Here is a 16,644-nt window from a genome sequence, read left to right as displayed (position 1 = left end):
ATATATTTGTTTTTAAGAAAAGAAAATTAGATGCAAGAATCTCTAGCTTGAGATTATCGTTTTTCCTTGAAAGATGGCCCAGAGACCAATCCCTCAGGCTGATTCCCTCCTCAGAGTGTTGGGCCCATGGCCCAAGGAGGGGATAGATGTGACCCCACAGCACCCCTCTAGCTGGCCACAGTCCTGCCGGACCCCTGCAGGCTCAGCCCACTGAGTCTAGCCCCCCCACTTTAGAGTGAAGGTCTGAGGTCCAGAGGGGGGCAAATTGCTTCCTCAGTGTCGCACAGCTGAGGCCCCAAGCACCCGGCCAGGGCTTCCCAAAGCCAACAGCTATGTCAGAAAACGTAACTGAAACTGAAAGACACACAGGTCTTGTTCTGAGCCAAGTAGCTGCTTTTTCTCTCCTTGCTGGTATGAGGGATGGTTTAGAGAAACTCCAGAGAAAGCCAGGTCCAAGCCAGAGGAATGGATCCATGCCATGGGGAGTCCACCCACCCACCCAGTCTCTTCCTGGAAACGTGCCTGGGAGGCCGTGTGGGGTGCCCCTAGGAGGGTTCCAGAGCAGCCAGGTCTGTTCACTCGCTGGCTCCCCTGGGCACTTGCTGCAGGACTTCGGACAAGACCCTAACCTCTCTATGCTTCAGATTCCTCATCTGTGCCATGGGAAGAGTACAAATTCCTCCCTCGTGGAGCTGGTATGAGGGTTAGAAGAGAGAATGTGTGTGAAGGGCTCAGCCCAGTGACATGGAAGTTATGGTGAGGCAATAGTGTGTTGCTACTGTGGTTTATTACTAATGAACTCTTTCCAAGGGGTACCTTGGTTTAGAAAACAAATGATGCAATCATAAAGGCAGATGGATTTGCAGTTTTTAAATCTAGCCAAACCAGAATAGAGAAAGGTTGGTGGTGCCCAGAAATGTGGCCAAATGGCTCCTTGCGAATACAGTGATGAACTTGCCTTAGCGTTATTTGCTGGAGGAGTTCGTAAAAAACCCATTGGACAGCATGATCATCGAGGGTGAGCTGCGGCTGCCTCTCTGCCCGCAGGCCATCCATCTCTCCAGCAGGGGTCCTGGGCACTGCCTGGGCCTGGGCCTGGCCCCAGCGTGGGGATGCCCCACCCTCCCCTCTATCCTGGCCCTAGTGGGGAGGGGGAAAGTGACCTGGCTGGCCGCAGCTGGGCTGTAACGGGACAGCGGCACACGGCAGCCACAAGCTTGGCCATACTGGAACGCTGTGAGTGTGGAGGAGCCTTAGTTACCAAGTAACAGCTCCACATGCTCTGTGCATGTTCATTCAAACACGCTCTCTCACACGAGCACCCATGCACTCGCAACACATTCTGGTTGACGAAATAATGGCCCCTCAAAGATGTCCACACCCTAATCCCCAGAACCTGTGAATATGCTACCTTAGTTGGCAAAAGGGACTTTGCAGGTGTGATTAAATGAAAGATTTTGAGGTGAGGAGAGTAGCCTGAGGTGTCCAGGTAGGCCCAGTGCAATCACAAGGGTCCTTATAAGGAAAAGAGGGAGGCAGGGGAGAGAGGGAGAGAGAGAAAGAGAGAGGGAGAGGGAGAGAGGGAGAAGAGAGCTGAAGATGCTAGGCCATTGGTTTTGAAGATAGAGGAAGGATCTGGGCAGCCTCCGAAAAGTGGAAAAGGCAAGGAAGCTCCTAGAGCTTCTAGAAGGAATGCAACTCTGCCAATCCATTTTGGACTTCTGACCTCCAGAACTGCAAGACGATTCATTTGTGTTGTTTTAAGCCACTAAACTTGCAGTAAATTGTTAGAGCAGCCACAGGAAACGGATACACACATGTACTCCTGTGCACCATGCTCACAAACATGGACACGTTTACATGCTTGCACACAAGCACGGGTGTGCACACCCGTCATAATAAACCTGGGATCACATGCACAGAAGACTGCTTACATGTATAGTTGCAGACCTGCCCATACCTCTGCACACAAGCAGGTACACATACATATTCCAGTATGTTTACATTCTCCCCTCATGTCTACCCAGGCACACACACCCCTTAAAGGAAACATAACCTGCACTAGCTCTGCAGAAAAGCCCCATTATTATTCTATAATTTGCTGGCAATTTATAGGGGACAAATGTTTGCAGGCAGCTGCTGAGTGGGAAAGAAGGGCCTGCTCCTCTGGGTGGAGCAGCTGCTTCCTCCAAAACCCTCTGTCCCTCACAGCATTTGCTAATCATGATTTCAAAATAAGCAGTTGGAAGTTGACCCCATTAAGAACAGAAAAGGGAGCTGTGCTTCAGTTACAACAGGAGGGATAATGGTTAGACATTAAGGTGTCCTGTGACAGGGAGGCTGGCAAGCCCAGAAGCTGTAGTATCTCTGAGCATTCTGGAAGAGAAATGAACCTCTCTCCTATCCTCAGATGCTTGGCATGGTTTTGAGGAGGTGTTTCTAGAGATACCAGAATGGTGATCATGAACTTTTAAGGTTCTTTCCAGGCTTGGTCCCTGGTCCCCTAGGACAGGTGGCCTGGGGAGGTCTGCCCAGATCTTTCCAGGTGAGGGGAGGAGACCTGGATTCTCTGGAGACAGAGGCTGGGGTGGGGAGCAGGGGCTTGGAGTAGGCTTGGAGAATCATATCTAGCACCATAGATTAATTTTGCCTGTTATTGAGCCTTTTTAAATGGAATTATGAAGGTGTCCTCTTGGATCTGTCTTCTCTCACTCAGCATAATGTTTGTGAGAATTATCCACACTGCTGCAGGGGCCAGGCAGGTGAGCAGGCCATGGCAGTCCCGGGGGAGAGGGGTGGGGGTCAGGGAGGCAGAGCAATGGGGGGCACAGCACAGGGGTGCAGAGCCAAGCTTGGGTGAAGGGGAGAGGGGTTTCTCCAAGCACTGATGTCTGAGGTGGGATGGGAGTGGGGGAGGAGCTCATAGCCACTGTAGGAGGGCAGCTCCTGCAAACACACCTGACACAAAGAGCCCCTGGCATATTTTACTCATCAGCATCAATATCTAAACATTTATGCCTATCGCAAATGTCAGCTGTCCCTCCAGCAGGAGGAGCTTCACAGTCCTCTGTTTCCCCTGTCACCATGCCCATCATGGGGGACCGTGTGAGTCCCCCATTCCTGGGGGAAGGAAGCCACGGCCCAGACGGCCCTGCCTTTTCCTTCCAGGGGATCCCAGGAGTACTGAGTACCTAGGACCCCAGGCTGAGTTTGCTCTGGAACACCCATCTGAGGTTGTGGAGAGAAGGGGAGAAGGGAGCACCTGTGTCCTCTGCAGGGGGTATAAGGTCCGAGGGGCTCCCCATTCTGGAGGGAATGGGAAGGCTTCCCAAGAGGAAGGATGGGGCAGAGGGAAGCAGGCAGTATGCATGAGCAGAGGGTGGAGCTGGGACTGTAGTGTGTGTGAAGCAGAGGCCTGGGGGGCAGGGGGCACTGTGGTCCTCAGGTCTGACACCCTGCAGCCGGAGGTGCGAAGGAGGCACCCTGATGGCCTCCTGCACTCACCCGGTGAGGCACCGCACATCCGTGTCCATGACCCTAATGTAAAAATACTTATATCTAGAGAGAGCAAGGCAGAGACAAAGAGAGCAAAGGTGAGTAATGACTTTAGGCACATGGTGCCTTTTGTATGCCTATGGGGGAAGTATTTTTATGCCCATTTCTCAGAGAGATGAAGCCACATGCCTAAGGGCACGCAGCCAAGTTGTCTGCAGAGCCCCCATGTTGCGGTAAAACCACTCAGTCCAGTCCTCATCCTGCCAGCAGAGGGACTGTCTGGATCCCAGGCTGTGTTGCAGAAGGAAGCAAGGCACCTCCGGCAGCAGCCAAGAGAGACGTCCCGGCTCCTGTCTGTTAAAGGCAGCTGCTGTGCTTTACTCCCCAGGTCATCCTTGCAGCAATCCTGGAGTATTAGCCTAACTCTTCACCTCCTTTCCTAGTCTACCCCCCTCGATTTAGCCACTAGTAGTTTACAATGATTCTAGTAAGTGGCGTGGTGTAAAGAGCACCAGTTGGTCAGAAGTCCTCAGGCAATTATGTTGACATGTCTTTTTCTCTGCCCCTACCAGGAAAATTGAGATAAATTAGGTGTTTCAGGACTGAGTCTCTCCCAGAGCAGAGGATCTTGAAATCATTAATTAATATTCTTCTTGTTATTTTTGTGTGTGGGTTAATGAAGGTGTCAGGGATTGATTAGGGTGATGAATGCACAACTGTGTAATGGTACTGTGAACAATCAAATGTACGATTTGTTTTGTATGACTGCATGGTATGTGACTATATCCCAATAAAATGAATTTTAAAAAATCATTAATTAATTAATCCCAAAATACAAAAAAAATGAGCAATTTGATGGAAGAAAATAGGACTACATATCACAGCTGCAGGATATACTGTACCTTAAAATAATGCACATTGAACTTAAAATCAAGGAAATGCCTCCTTTAGTTTTTTCCTATGTAAACTGGGAAAGTCTCTCTGAACGTTGGAAGGACACCCAGGCCCAGCTCATTCCGCAGGTGCCCAGCTTGGGACTGCTGGGCTGGAGATGGGAGACTGGTGTGCTAGTCCCTCTTGGCCACCACCCCACTGGGACGTTGGACAAGTCCCTCACCTGTTCTGGGCTTCCATTCCTCTCTAGATGCATTGGGGTGGGGATGTGGGTGGACTAAACACCTGAGGTCCTATTTAGCTCCAGCCTTCAAGAGTGGGCTCAACTCCTGCATCTCAGCATCACGTTCAGATCCCTCTGGGTGAAGTCATCTTTCCCTCCAGCCCCCATCTGTGCCTACACTCCTGCCCCATGGGAAACCCTACATGGGAGCTCTTGGCCAAGGAAACGCTTCTCCTTCCCCTCGCAAGGGACCCCATCTCCTTCTGGCTCCCCAGGCCTCAGCCTCAAGCCCCCAAACATTTGTCTGAGGGGGATCCAGGCTATTAAAGTAATTTACATGGTAATTAACAAGGTTCCATTAGCTGCCACTTGGAGCCAGAACACGCTGCCTCTATTTCCCTTTAGGGGTCCAGCGTCCCGAGCTGGGTTTGGCTGTTGGAGCGGTGAGGGGAGGAATTTTCCCTGCTCACGTGTCCCGGCTCCAGGCCCAGGGAAGAGAAACAGTGACTGTGGGAGGCCCCAGCTGGCTAGGTAATGAGGTCTGGGGCAAGGAGGCGCCGCTCGAGCACTTGGGCCTGAAACCCCAGCAAGAAATGCATGTGTCTGTTCAGCAGAGCTGGCCCTCGTGCCTCCAAGAACTCCTCTTTCAAGATGACACAGAAATTCTCACGTCCTTCTTGCCCTCCTGGCAATAAATAGTATGTGTGACCATGAGAGGGTACAAAACTATCCAGGTTATTACCTTTGAATCTCTTAGCAGTGCTGGGAAGGAGATATTGTCTTCTTTGTAAGGATGAGGAAATTGAAGCCCAGAGAGGTGAAGTGACTTGTGCAGGGTCACACAGCATGGAAGTAAGATAGTGGAGCTAGAACCTGGGTCCTTAGGCACTATACAGTTTTTTTTTTCCCACTGGGCCAGTTGTTTCTAAACAGCTCCATGGAGCCCCAGGGGACTCTAGGATACAGGATTATTGGGAGGACTGGCAACCTTTTCTCCATACATACACCCCCCACTTCAACCAGAGCCCCAAACAAACATTTGAGTGCAAGTATTTCATTTGGGAGGTGACCCCAGGGAGCACCCGCAGGAAAGTGGAGAAGTGAGATAGGGAAGGAGAGGGAACCACCCAGGCTGTGTCAATGAGCTGGACGCCACTGCGGGCACCTGGGGCTCGGTCCCACTGGGAACAGCTTGGGGGCTGTGTGAAACGCCTTCAGAGCCACCCATTCAAGGGGAGAGGAAGTGGGGTCTTCATCCCCCAACTCCTGTCTGTCTTTTATGGAGGGCTGCTCCTGGGGGTATGAACTAACTCCCCGGCATTTTCTGCCCTGCCAGCCTGTCTGAGCAGCAATCTCCTGCAACCAGAGATGTCTTCAGGCCGAGAGCGGCAGGGCCTTGCAGTAAGAAGCCATCGGCATGCAGGCAACAGTGAGTGTGCAGGGATCGGTACTTCCAAAGGGATGGTGGCGGGGTGTCGACAGAGTATGCTTCAGAAACCCTGTTTCTGGGTGTTTCTGAACTGACTTTTTCTGGGTCACATTGTGAGTCAGCAACAGCCTGAACGGAGAAGCCAGGTCTCCTGACTTGAGCAGTGCTCCTTCTGCCTTCACGCTCCTCACAGCCCCTCACAGCCCCACCGTGTTGTCCTGTCCCCAAATCATCCTCGCCCTACCTCCCTCACATGGTTCAGTAAGAACACGGCAGTAGCAAACACTACTATGTTTGGTTCAAATCTAAAGCCCTTTGCTGTGTGGGATGGGGCAATCCCTACCTCTTTTTGGATCTCAGTTTTTGCATTTGAAAACTAGGCATATAATATCTGCTCTGCCAGCTTCCTTGGGTCGTTGGTATATTTGGCATTATGTCTGGCACCTAGTAGGTGCTCAACAAACCTCTGCACCTATGAAGAGAGTTTGGGGAACTGCCCAGGGCTCTCACCCCAGAGGGAGGGGATGGCCCCCGTGGTGAGCCCACAAGAACACATTGTGAGTCAAAGGAATCCAGCCACCCCATGTCTGAGTTGGGTTTCATCTCACCTCCCCACCCCGCCCCGTACATTCCTGTGCCCCTGAAGTTCATGAGTCAGGTTTCCCGGCTCCTGTGATCTCTCAGCTCCCTGCCAGCCAAGCTGTTTTGCAGACCCAAGTCAATAATGACAGATTCTTCCCTCCTGGCCCTCCACTGGCGAAACCACGGAAAGTATGTGCAACACGCAGCCCAGGAATGTGCAAGCTTCCATTCGCTCGGCTTGGCAGGGACCAGCAATTTTGCAGCCAGCGCTTTTGACTAAGACCTCTCCAGCTCAGCTTTCCAATGAGCTTGTCAGTCAGCTCAGTTTCCTGACAGCCTTCATACCTTTTTTTTCCCCTACAGAAAATCCTAAAGCAAGTTCTGGATCATACAGTCCCCTGAAGCAGGGCTCTCTCTCTGTTAGAGACGTGGTTGCAGATGCACCTCAGGAGAGCTGGCCCTGGCCTGGGAGAGGGTGTGCTCCCCACCAAGGGCCCTGAGGATTCTTAGATGAAAGGGATACCCCTTCGCTGAGAGGTCTTCCGGTCCATCTTCTGCCTCTAGAGAGAACTGATTAACCCATTTCAGGCCTCTGAAACTTCGTCTTAAAAATATCCTCCCATGGGGATGAAAGGAGGGAGGGAAGACAGAAAGACCGTGGGTTTTGGACCCAGATAGCCTAGATGTCAGTTGCACATCTGCTCCGACTCAGTTTCCACATCTGTAAAATGGCAATAATAATGCTTACCTCCAGGTTGTTGTGAGTTTGAAGTGACAACATAGGAAAGTACCTGGTACAGTTCCTGCACACAGTACATGCACAATGGTTTTCTCTCTTCCTTATTTCTTTTTAAAAATTCTTTTTAAAATGCTGTTTTATTGAGATATATTTACATACTGTACCATCCATCCAAAGTGTATAATCAGTGACTTTTAGTATATTCACAGAGTTGGGCATTCATCATCACAATCAATTTTAGAACATTTTCATTATTACAAAAAGAAAAACCCCATACCCTTTAGCAGTTACCTCTATGTATAACCATTAATCTATTTCTGTCTATGGATTTATTTATATTTGCATTTTATGTAAATGGAGTCATACAATGTGTAGAATATTGTGTCTGGTTTCTTTCTCTTAGCATAATGTTTTTAATTTTTAAAATTATTATTGCTATTTAAATTAGAGAAGTTGTAGATCTACAGAAAAGTCATAAAAAATACAGGGTTCCCATATATGCCCCTATTGTTGACCCTTTGCATTAGTGTGGTACTGATGTAAGGATATTAAAACAGTACTATTAACCATAGTCCATAGTTTACTTTAGGTATATTTTCTCCCAAATTAACACCTTATATTAGTGTTATACATTTGTTACAATTTATAAAAGACTATTCTTATATTCTCTTCTGGTTTGCTAAAGCTGCCAAAATGCAATATAGCAGAAATGGATTGGCTTTTACAATGAGGGTTTATTAGTTCAAAAATTTGCAGTTGTGACGTCATGAAAATGTTCCAATTAAGGCATCAACAGGATGATACCTTCTCTGAGGAAAGGCCAATGGCATCTGGGATTCCTCTGTCACATGGAAAGGCACATGGCTGGAGTCTGCTGGTCCTCTCCCAGGTTTAACTTCTGGTTTCTATGGCTTTCTACAAAATGTCTCTGAGCTTCTGTTTTAGCTTCTCTCTTAGCTTCTCCTGGAGGCACACTCTGGATTACATATCTTAGTTTCTCTGAGCTCTCTTCCAAATGTCTCTGCCTTTTATCCTTTTGTAGAGAATTCCAGCAAGGGAATTACAACTCACCTTGAATGGGTGGGGTCACATCTCCATGGAAACAACCTAATCAAAAAGTTCCACCCACAAATGGTCTGCCCCCACAAGATTGGATTAAAAGAACATGGCTTTTTTGGGGTACATCATAAACTCAAACCAGCATGTACTTGTACTATTAACCCCAGTCCATCATCCACAGCAGGGTTCACTGTGTTATACAGTCCCATGTTTTATCTTCTAACTTTCATTCTAGTAACATACATGACCTAAAACTCCCCCTTTCAACCACATTCATATACATAATTCAGTGCTGTTAATTACATTCACAACAATGTGCTATCATCACCACCATCCATTTCCAAGCATTTACAATCTAAATGGAAATTCTGTACATATTAAGCATCAGCTCCCCATTCTCCATCCCTAATCTATCCCCTGATAACCTGTATTCTAGAGTTGGACTCTATGAGTTTGCTTATTATAATTAGTTCTTATCAGTGAGATTATACAATAGTTGTTCTTTTGTGTCTGGCTTATTTCACTCAGCATAATGTCCTTAAGTTTCATCCACGTTGCTGCATGTTTCAGAATTTCATTCCTTTTTTTTCAGCTGAATAATATTTCATCATATGTAAATACCACATTTTGTTTATCCATTCATTGGTTGCTGGACACTTGGGTTGCTTCCATTTTTTGGCAATTGTGAATAATGCTGCTATAAACATTGGTGTGCAAATATCTGTTTGAGTCCCTGCTTTAAAGTCTTTTCGGTATATATCTAGAAGAGGGATTTCTAGGTCATATGGTAATTCTATACTTAACTTTCTGAGGAACTGCCAAACTGTCTTCCACAGCAGCTGCACCATTCTACATTCCCACCAGCAATGAATGAGTTTTCTATTTCTCTACATCCTCACCAAATTTGTAATGTTCTGTTTTTTTAATAGCAACCATTCCAGTGGGTGTGAGATGATATCTCATTATGATTTTGATTTGCATTTCCCTAATAGCTAGTGGTGTTGAGCATCTTTTCATTGGCTTTTTAGCCATTTGTATATCCTCTTTGGAGAAATGTCTATTCAAGTGTTTTGCCCATTTTTAAACTGTCTTTTTATTGTTGAGTTGTAGGATTTCTTTGTACATTCTGCATAGTAAATCCTTATCAGATATGTGGTTTCCAAATATTATCTTCCATTGAGTAAGTTGTTTTTTTCACTTTCATTACAAAGTCCTTTGATGCACAAAAGTTGTTAATGTTGGGGAGATTCCATTTATCTATTTTATCCTTTGTTGCTTTTGCTTTGGGTGTAAAGTCTAAAAAACCATTGCCTAACACAAGATTCTGAAGATGCTTCCCTACATATCTAGGAGTTTTAAAGTCCTGGCTCTTATATTTAGGTCTTTGATCCATTTTCAGTTAATTTTTGTATATGGTGTGTTCTGGTTTGCTAATGCTGCCATTATGCAAAAATACCAGAAATAGATTGGCTTTTATAAAGGGAGGTTATTTGGTTACAAAGTTACCGTCTTACGGCCATAAAGACCATCAACAATAGAGCACCTTCACAGAAGAATGGCCAGTGGCATCAGGAGCACCTTTGTTGTCTGGGAAGACATGTGGCTGGTGTCTTCTTCCTTTGCACCCAGGTTGTGTTTCAAAATGGCGCTCTCCCAGGATGTTTCTCTCTAGGCATTTGGGGGTATTCTCTTAGTTTCTCCCAGGCAAACTCTGGAGTAGCAAAGGTCTACTTTCAATGGCCATCTTTAAAATGTCTCTCTTAGCTAAAGCAGCGAGCTCTTTCTGTCTGAGCACTTATAGGGCTCCAGTGATTTAATTAAGACCGACCCTGAATGGGTGAGGCCACACTCCTCCATGGAAATAGTCTAATCAAAGGAACTACCCACACTTGGGTGGGTCATATCTCCATGGAAACAAACTAACGCAAACATTCCAACCTAATCAACACTAATACCTCTGCCCCCACAAGATTTCATTAAAGAACATGCCACTTTGGGGGACATGATACATCCATACCGGTACATGGTGTGAGATAAGTGTCTTTTTTGCATGCTTTTGCATGTGGATATCCAGTTCTCTCAGCATCATTTGCTGAAGAGACTACTCTTTCCCAATTGAGTGGACCTGGCAGCCTTGTCAAAAATCAATTGGCCATAGGTGTAAGGGTCTATTTCTGAATTCTCAGTTTGATTCCATTGGTTGATGTATCTATCCTTGTGCCAGTACTATGCTGTTTTGACCACTATAGCTTTGTAATGTGTTTTAAAGTCAAGACGTGTGAGTCCTCCAGCTTCCTTATTGTTTTTCAAGATGTTTTTGGCTATTCGGGGCCTGTTACCCTTTCAAATAAATTTGATAACTGGCTTTTCCATTTCTGCAACATGGGCTGTTGGAGTTTTGATTGGGATTGCAATGAATCTGTAAATTGTTTTGGGTGGAACTGACATCTTAACGATATTTAATATTCCAATCTATGAATACAGAATGTCCTTCCATTTATTTAGGTCTTTGATTTCTTTTAGCAATGTTTTGTAGTTTTCTGTGTACAAGTCCTTTACATCCTTGGTTAAATTTATTCCTAAATATTTGATTCTTTTAATTGTTCATGTAAATGAAATTTTTCTTCTTCATTTCCTCCTCAGATTGCTCATTATTAAAGTACAGAAACACTACTGATTTTTGTGTGTTGATCTTTTACCCTGCCACTTGGCTGAAGTAGTTCATTAGCTCTAGTAGCTTTGTTGTTGATTTTTTGGACTTTTTATATATAGAATCATGTCATCTGCAAATAGTGAAAGTTTTATGTCTTCCTTTCCAATCTGGATGCCTTTTATTTCTTTTTCTTGTCTAATTGCTCTGGCTAGAACTTCTAGTACAATGTTGAATAACAGTGGTGACAGTGGGCATCCTTGTCTTGTTCCAGATCTTAGTAGGAAAGTTTTCAGTCTTTCCCCATTGAGTATGATGTTAGCTGTGTGTTTTTTTTTTGTTTGTTTGTTTGTTTTTTGATATATACCATTTATCATGTTGAGGAAGTTTCCTTCTATTTCTATTTTTCTAAGTGTTTTAATCAAGAAAGGATGATGTATTTTGTCAAAAGCCTTTTCTGCATCAATTGAGATCATGTGTTTTTTTTCCCCTTTTGTTTTGTTGATGTGGTATATTAATTGATTTTCCTATGTTGAAACATCCTTGAATACCTGGGATAAAATCCACGTAATCATGGTGTATAATTCTTTTGTTGTGCTGTTGTATTCAATTTGCAAGCATTTTGTTGAGGATTTTTGCATTTATATTCTTAAGAGAATGGATCTGTAATTTCCTTTTCTTGCAGTATTTTTATCTGGCTTTGGTATGAGGGTGATATTGGCTTCATTGAATGAGTGAGGTAGTGTTCCCTCGTCTTCAATTGTTTGGAAGAGTTTGAGCAGGGTTGGTTTTATTCTTCTTGGAATTATTGGCAGAATTTATCTGTGAAGCCATCTGGTCCTGGGCTTTTCTTTGTTGTCAGGTTTTGATGACTGATTCAATGTCTTTACTTGTAATTGGTCTGTTGAGGTCTTCTATTTCTTCTCCAGTCAGTGTAGGTTGTGTGTTTCTAGGAATTTGTTCCTTTCATCTAGGTTGTTTAATTTTTTAGTCTACAGTTGTTCTTAGTATCCTCTTATGATATTTTTTATTTCTGTGGGGTCAGTAGTAATGCCCCCTCCCATTTCTGACTTTATTTATTTGCATTTTCAATTTTTTCTTTGTTGCTCTAGCTAAGTGCCAATTTATTGATCTTTTCAAAGAACCAACTATTGGTTTTGTTAATTCTCTCTATTTTTTTCTTTATTTTCTATTTCATTTAATTCTGCTTTAATCTTTTTTATTTCTTTCCTTCTGCTCACTTTGGGGTTAGTTTTCTGTTCTTTTTCTAGTTCTTCCAGGTGTGCAGTTAAGTCTTTGATTTGAGCTCTTTCTTTTTATTTAATGCAGGTACTTAGGGCTATCAGTTGCCCTCTAGCACTGTCTTTGCTGCATTCTGTACATTTTGATACATCGTGTTCTTGTTTTCATTTGTCTTAAGATATTTACTGATTTCCCTTGCAATTTCTTCTTTGACCCACTGGTTGTTTAAGAGAATGTTATTTAACTTCCATATATTTGTGGATTTTCCAGTTCTTTGCCTGTTATTGATTTCCAGCTTCATTCCATTATGATCAGAGAACATGCTTTATATGATTTCAGTCTTTTAAAATTTATTAAGATTTGTTTTGTGACCCAATATGTGGTCTCTCCTGGAGAATGATCTGTATTTACTTGAGAAGTATTTATATCCTACTGTTTTGGAATGCAATGTTCTGTATATCTCTGTTAGGTCTGGTTCATTTATCATGTTATTCAAGTTCTCTGTTAGCTTATTGATCTTCCATCTTAATGGTCTATCTATTGATGGTAGTGGTGTATTGAAATCTCCAACTATTATTGTAGAGGTGTCTATTTCTTCCTTCAGTTTTGCCTCATGTATTTTGGGACACTTTGGTTAGGTGAATAAATATTTATAATTGCTGTTTCTTCTTGGTGGATTGCCCCTTTTATTAATATATAGTGTGCCGGTTTGGATATATTATGTCACCTCCACCCCAGTCAGGTGCCTCCTCAGTGCCTGACATGTGGTTGGCACTCAGTGAATGGACATTCCATGGGACATTTCTCCATCCACCTATCCATCCATCCATCAGTCCACCCATCCATCCATCCATCCATCCATCCACCCATCCATCCATCCATCCATCCATCCACCCATCCACCCATCCATCCACCCATCCATCCACCCACCCAACCATCCATCCATCCATCCATCCAACCATCCACCCATCCATCCATTCTTCCATCACAGATGCTTCAAGTGTCCACCACATTCTGAGCCCCATGCTAGGCACCACCAATGTGGCAGTGACCAGGCAGGTACAGTGCCTGCCCTCCTGAGGCTTACAGTCTAATGGGATCTTGATAAATATTTGAGAAATTAAGTGGAAGAGCTTATTTTTCATTCTGGTTCCTGGGCTGCCAAGCATCACTACCATCGAATCTTTCTGCCCCTCACTCCCAAGACCCCCACATTGTCCTTCACCTTCTTGGTGACATATTTGGCCACAGGCCACCTTTCTGCTTTTCCTATAATATTTTGAGGTCTGGGGGCTTTGACTGCAGCTACAGACTCAGGGAGATAGAAGAAATCAAAGCTGAGAGAGAAGAGAAGTTGATGAGCTGTTGTCTCCCTGGAGCAGGTGGCCAGGGTGGTAACGCCTACTCTGGCCAGACCCCCAAGGGCACCGTGGCTTATGTCAAGTGGCACAGAGAGAGCAAAGGAATTAATCTCCCTTCCATAGGTAACCTCACAATAACTTGTGGGTAAAGCACTGTTATTATTATCCCCAGTTTAACAGATGATGAACTGAAGCTAAAAAAAGAAAAAATGATGACTAGAGTAGCAGAGTTAGGTCTTGGACTGGTGAATTCCAACACCCAGTCTGTGCCCTTCCCACTATCTCCTCCCCCCCACAATACTTCACAAGCCTGGGACTGTGACTAAGCCCCTCCCCTAACGGTGGAGGCAGCTCCTGCAGATGTCCCTTGCTGAGAGGCTCTGCCCTCCTCTCCCTGCCCTGCCAATTTCAGCCATGTCTTGGTCCAGAATCTTGTTTCTTTAGATCCCCAGAAAGTCTGCATTTTCCTCTGTCAGCTGGAGAAGTGTCTCCTCTGGCCAGTTGCATGCCACCATGAAACCAGAGGGACAGCCTCATGGTCAGAATGGACACTGGACCAGGCATTGGGAGACTGTTTGAAGTCTGGTCTGACTCCAAACCCACTGCTGTCTTCCCAGTGACACATTAGTGGGACACAATACAGCCACATAAGTTTATTTTTGAAAGTAGGAATGGCTGATGTCCAACATTCACTCAGCTTTTACTGAGTGCCAACTCTGTGCCAGGTCCTGGGCTGGGCGCTGAGTACAGAGATGAGTGAGATGCTATCTCAGTCCTTAAGGGCTGGCTGTCTACTGGGATGACAGAGAGGCTGGCATAGAGTTAAACGGGCCGTGCAAGTACTGCAGTGCAGTGTCTATTGAGCAGGGACAGCCTCCTTCCAAAGTGAGTCTGGACAGGGCTGAAGAGAGAGCAGGAGAGAGTTGTGTATTGAAAGAGAAAATGGGGTGTCTCAGTCAGGTCTCTAGAAGAATACAGCCTGAGACTGGGATTTGGATGTGAGTGGTTTATGGGGGGTGTGCTCTCAGAGAAGGGAGTGAGGGAAGCAGGAGAGGGCAGCAAGGATGTCGTCTCAGCTGGGGTCCAGCTTTGGCCTGATCCCACAGGTTGCCCTGGAGCATGAACTGTGAGTTCAACACCCTCCCTTTCCATCAAGTGTGCAGTGTACCCCACTGCCATTTAGTCTGCTGGCAGAGGGGGCAGGCGGGGGTAGCCTCCCAGCTGAGAGAGAGGCTGCGAACTTTAGCAGCCACCTGGCCCTGGCCCTGGCCCTGAGTAGGAGATCCGGGTGGGGCTCCCACAGCATCCACTGCAGGGTCAAAGGAAGATCAGAAAAGAAAGCCAAGACCTTCACCAGACCTCTTCCAAGTTGGTGTACAATGCTCTGTGGATTTGTGCTCCATCTTGCTGTCTTTTGCTGAAAGTGCTCACAGGGAGGGGCAGAGGAGCTCAGCGGAAGCCACCTGCCTGTGGGTGGGAGCAAGGCCAGGTCCCTGCCTGTGGGGTCTGAGCAGGCCTGGATGACCAGGTGTGCTGGTTTAGATGTATTATGTCCCCCAAAACACCATTGTCTTTGCAGTCTTGTGTGGGCAGGAAACGTATTGGTGTTGATTGGGTTGGAGACTTTTGATTGGATGTTTCCATGGAGATATGATCACTCAACTGTGGCCGAGATCTTTCATTGGATAATTTTCATGGAGGTGTGGCCTCACCCATTCAGCATGGGCCTTGATTGGTTTACTGGAGCGCTATATAAGCTCAGACAGAAGGAGCGGGCTTGCTACAGCCCAGAGGGACACTTGTTTTTTCAATTCAATTTTATTAAGATATATTCACATATCATACATACCATGCAGTCATACAAAGTGTATAATCAATTGTTCCCAGTACCATTATACAGTTGTGCGTTCATCACCGAAATTAACTTTTGAACATTTTCATTACCACACACACACAAATAATAAGAATAAAAATTAAAGTGAAAAAGAACAATTAAAGTGAAAAATAACACTGGGTGCCTTTTCTTTTCTTTTTTTTTTTTTTGCCCCCATTTTTCTACTTATCCATCCATACACTGGACAAAGGGGAGTGTGGTCCATATGGCTTTCCCAATCACATTGTCATCCCTCATAAGCTACATTTTTATTCAATCGTCTTCAAGATTCAGGGATTCTGGGTTGTAGTTTGACAGTTTCAGGTATTTACTGTTAGCTGTTCCAATTCATTAGAACCTAAAGAGGGTTGTCTATATTGTGCGTAAGAGTGCCCACCAGAGTGACCTCTCGGCTCCTCTTGGAATCTCTCAGCCACTGAAACTTATTTCATTTCCTTTCACATCCCCCTTTTGGTCAAGAAGATGTTCTCCATCCCACAATGCCGGGTCTACATTCCTCTCGGGGAGTCATATTCCATGTTGCGAGGGGGATTTACACCCCTGGGTGTCAGATCCCCTGTAGTGGGGAGGGCAGTGATTTTACCTGCCAAGTTGGCTTAGCTAGAGAGAGAGGGCCACATCTGAACAACAAAGAGGCATTCAGGAGGAGACACTTAGGCACAATTATAAGCAGGCCTAGCCTCTCCTTAGCAGTAACAGTCTTCAGAGGGACACTTTGAAGAATGCATGTAAGCTGACAGAGGAACTGTAGTTTACAGAAGCATTTTGGAGGTGACCTTTGAAAGCAGACTTTCGCTCTGGAGAAATTAAGAGGGAACACATGCCCCAAGAGCAACTGAAAGTGACATTTTGGAGAAAAGTTGCAACCTAGAGAGGAACACCCTGGGAGAAAGCCATTTTGAAACCAGAACTTGGAGCAGACACCAGCCACGTGCCTTCCCAGCTAACAGAGGTTTTCTGGACACCATTGGCCATTCTCCAGTGAAGGTACCCAATTGCTGATGACTTACCTTGGACACCTTATGGCCTTAAGACTGTAACTGTGTAACCAAATAAACCCCCTTTATAAAAGCCAA

General features: G+C 45.4%; 1 long non-coding RNA gene across 1 annotated transcript in view; it reads left to right on the top strand.

Annotated features, from left to right (window-relative positions):
- Positions 1 to 5,753: 5,753 nt before the first annotated feature.
- LOC119531857 overlaps positions 5,754 to 16,644 on the top strand; it is a 43,761-nt gene continuing 32,870 nt past the window's right edge. The window contains exon 1 of the long non-coding RNA XR_005216430.1: positions 5,754 to 6,041. This is a non-coding gene — a long non-coding RNA (uncharacterized LOC119531857). The remainder of the gene's footprint in view (positions 6,042 to 16,644) is intronic.

This window comes from Choloepus didactylus, chromosome 4 (assembly GCF_015220235.1).
Source record: "Choloepus didactylus isolate mChoDid1 chromosome 4, mChoDid1.pri, whole genome shotgun sequence".
In the NCBI taxonomy this organism is placed as follows: domain Eukaryota; kingdom Metazoa; phylum Chordata; class Mammalia; order Pilosa; family Megalonychidae; genus Choloepus; species Choloepus didactylus.
The sequence above is the reverse complement of the archived record's forward strand: the minus strand, read 5'-3'. Positions and strand labels throughout refer to the sequence as shown.